We start from the raw sequence: 3,886 nt of genomic DNA on the forward strand, positions 1-3,886 counted from the left end.
ACAAAGTTTCGCTCTGTCACCCAGGCTGGAGTGCAGTGGCGTGATCTTGGCTTACTGCAACCTCTGCCTCGTGGGTTCCAGCGATTCTCCTGCGTCAGCCTCCTGAATAGTTGGGATTACAGGCACCCACCATAATGCCCAGCTAATTTTTGTATTTTCAGTAGAGACAGGGTTTCACTATGTTAGCCAGGCTGGTCTTGAACTCCTGACCTCAAGGGATCTGCCCACCTCAGCCTCCCAAAGTGCTGGGATTACAGGTGTGAGCCACCACGCCTGGCTTCACTGCTGTTTTTCTGGCACCTGGCCCTGTGACTGCTTTTGTGGAAGACAATTTTTCAATGGATCTGTTGGGGGCGGGGGATGTGGGAGGTGGGAATGGTACTGGGATGAAACTGTTCCATCAGATCATCAGGCATTAGATTCTCATAAGGAGGATGTAACCCAAATCCCTTGCATGCATAGTTCACGATAGGGTTTGCAATCCTATGAGAAACTAATGTCTGCTAATCTGACAGGAGGCGGAGCTCAGGCTCTGATGCTCACTTGCCAGTCACTCATCTCCTACTGTGCAGCCCGGTTCTTAACAGGCCATGAACTGGTGCTGGTCTGCAGCCCAGGGTTTGGGGACCTCTGTCTCACTGAATATATGAAATTGGGAAGAAAGGAGTTTGGAAAAAAATTCAGATAAGAACTGAAAATAGGCTATTGTATTTGGCAATTAGGCATTTTGAGAATAGATGTAGTAAAGTAATAAGGACAAAAGCTTAATTTCAGTGGGTTGCCAAATTAAGAGAGCTGAAGAAGGTATAGAAAATAAAACTTCCGGCCGGGCACTGTGGCTCATGCCTGCAATCCCAGCACTTTAGGAGGCGGATGCCGGCAGATCACGAGGTCAGGAGATCGAGACCCTCCTGGCTAACACGGTGAAACTCTGTCTCCACTAAAAAATACAAAAAAATTAGCCAGGGGTGGTGGCGAGTGCCTGTATTCCCAGCCTGTATTCCTGGGGAGGCTGAAGCAGGAGAATGGCATGAACCTGGGAGGCGGAGCTTGCAGTCAGCCGAGATCGCGCCACGGCACTCCAGCCTGGGCGACAGAGCGAGACTCTGTCTCAAAAAAAAAAAGAAAGAAAGAAAATAAAACTTCCAGGCCCGGTGCAGTGGCTCACACCTGTAATCCCAGCACTTTGAGAGGCCAAGTTTGGTGGATCACCTGAGGTCAGCAGTTCGAGACCAGCCTGACCAACATGGAGAAACCCTGTCTCTATTAAAAATACAAAATTAAGGCCGGGCGCGGTGGCTCAAGCTTGTAATCCCAGCACTTTGGGAGGCTGAGATGGGCGGATCACGAGGTCAGGAGATCCAGACCATCCTGGCTAACACGGTGAAACCCCGTCTCTACTAAAAAATACAAAAATCTAGCCGGGCGAGGTGGCGGGCGCCTGTAGTCCCAGCTACTCGGGAGGCTGAGGCAGGAGAATGGCATGAACCTGGGAGGCGGAGCTTGCAGTCAGCCGAGATCGCGCCACGGCACTCCAGCCTGGGCGACAGAGCGAGACTCTGTCTCAAAAAAAAAAAGAAAGAAAGAAAATAAAACTTCCAGGCCCGGTGCAGTGGCTCACACCTGTAATCCCAGCACTTTGAGAGGCCAAGTTTGGTGGATCACCTGAGGTCAGCAGTTCGAGACCAGCCTGACCAACATGGAGAAACCCTGTCTCTATTAAAAATACAAAATTAAGGCCGGGCGCGGTGGCTCAAGCCTGTAATCCCAGCACTTTGGGAGGCCGAGATGGGCGGATCACGAGGTCAGGAGATCCAGACCATCCTGGCTAACACGGTGAAACCCCGTCTCTACTAAAAAATACAAAAATCTAGCTGGGCGAGGTGGCGGGCGCCTGTAGTCCCAGCTACTCCGGAGGCTGAGGCAGGAGAATGGCATGAACCTGGGAGGCGGAGCTTGCAGTCAGCCGAGATCGCGCCACGGCACTCCAGCCTGGGCGACAGAGCGAGACTCTGTCTCAAAAAAAAAAAGAAAGAAAGAAAATAAAACTTCCGGCCGGGCACGGTGGCTCAAGCCTGTAATCCCAGCACTTTGGGAGGCCGAGACGGGCGGATCACGAGGTCAGGAGATCGAGACCATCCTGGCTAACACTGTGAAACCCCGTCTCTACTAAAAAATACAAAAAACTAGCCGGGCGAGGTGGCGGGCGCCTGTAGTCCCAGCTACTTGGGAGGCTGAGGCAGGAGAATGGCATAAACCCAGGAGGCGGAGCTTGGAGTGAGCTGAGATCCGGCCACTGCACTCCAGGCCGGGCGACAGAGCGAGACTCTGCCTCAAAAAAAAAAAAAAAAAAGAAAGAAATGTGAGGTGAAGACAAAGCAGAAGGGTGGTCGGGTTGAAGAAAGATTATTTAGAATGAGGGAATCAAACATACTTGTAAGTTAAAGAGAATGACCTTGCAGAATAAAATACATTATAAAAGTGAGAAAGGATAAATGTTAGGGTGCAGTATTTCAGAAGAGACAGATGGGAGGGTAAAGGTCTGAGTTATAAGGCCTTTGTAAGGAGATCCTCTTCTTCAGCGAGGCAGGAAGATACATACAGATGGGTGCCCTCACAGTTTAGAGGTCAAAAGGAGGAATGTGGCCGGGCACAGTGGCTCATGTGTGTAATCCTAGCACTTTGGGAGGCTGAGATGGGAAGATCCCTCAAGCCCAGGAGAGCAGCCTGGGCAACATAGTGAGACCCCGTCTCTAAAAAAACATAAAAAAAAAAAAAAATAGCCAAGTGTGGCAGTGTGTACCTGTGGTCCTAGCTCCTCAGAGGCTGAGGTGGGAGGATTGCTGGAGCCTGGGAAGTTGAAGCTGCAGTGAGCTGTGATGGCGCCCCTATACTCCATCCTGGGCTACAGAGTGAGACCTGGTCTGGGGGGGAAAAAAGAAAGAAAGAGAGAAAGAGAGAGAGAAAGAAGACAAAGAGAGAGAGAGAAAGAAGGAAAGAAGAGACAGAGAAAGAGCACTTTGGGAGGTCGAGACGGGTGGATCACCTGAGGTCAGGAGTTGGAGACCAGCCTGGCCAACATGGCAAAACCCTGTCTCTACTAAACACACAAAAATTAGCCGGGCATGGTGGTGGGTGCCTGTAATCCCAGCTACTCAGGAGGCTGAGGCAGGAGAATCGATTCAACCCAGGAGGGGGAGGTTGCAGTGAGCCGAGATCATGCCACTGCACTCCACCTGAGTGACAGAGTGAGGGAAAAAAGGAAAAAGAAATAAGGAAAAGAGGAGAAGAGAAGAGAGAAAAGAAAAGTAAAAAGAAAAGAAAAAGAGAAAAGAGAAGAGGCCAGGTGTGCTGGCTCATGCCTGTAATCCCAATGCTTTGGGAGGCCAAGGCAGGTAGATCATTTGAAACCCTGTCTCTACTAAAATACAAAAATAATTAGCCAGGCGTGGTGGCGGGCGCCTGTAATCTCAGCTACTGGGGAGGCTGAGGCAGGAGAATCGCTTGAACCGGGGAGGCGGAGGTTGCAGGAAGCTGAGATTGTGCCACTGTACTACTCCAGCCTGGGGGGGGGGGAGGGTGAAAAGGAAAAGGAAAGCTGGGGAATGTGGCACTGGTTTGTCTATTATCCTTTTGAGGCAGACTATAAGGTGGTCTACAAAAGGCAGAGGCTGGGACTAGAAAGAGGTGCTTAAGGAGAGCATCTGTGAGAAATTGACAAGGCATTTGGCTCCCCATGAGGACTTCCAAGTTAAGGCTGGAAACCACATATTGATACCAGTTCCGACTCCTGATTAACTAATGCTCTCCCATAAAACAGAAGCCAACACTTAGAAGGAGAGAAAATACATCTGTGTCCTCGATACCTAGAACAACTGTTGACATA

At 50.3% G+C, this 3,886-nt stretch overlaps 1 pseudogene; it reads left to right on the top strand.

The window, feature by feature from the left end:
• LOC105508842 overlaps positions 1-2,792 on the top strand; it is an 18,910-nt pseudogene extending 16,118 nt beyond the window's left edge.
• The last annotated feature ends 1,094 nt before the right edge of the window (positions 2,793-3,886 follow it).

The sequence above is a fragment of the Colobus angolensis genome, unplaced genomic scaffold, assembly GCF_000951035.1.
Source record: "Colobus angolensis palliatus isolate OR3802 unplaced genomic scaffold, Cang.pa_1.0 Scaffold169, whole genome shotgun sequence".
Taxonomy (NCBI): Eukaryota; Metazoa; Chordata; class Mammalia; order Primates; family Cercopithecidae; genus Colobus; species Colobus angolensis.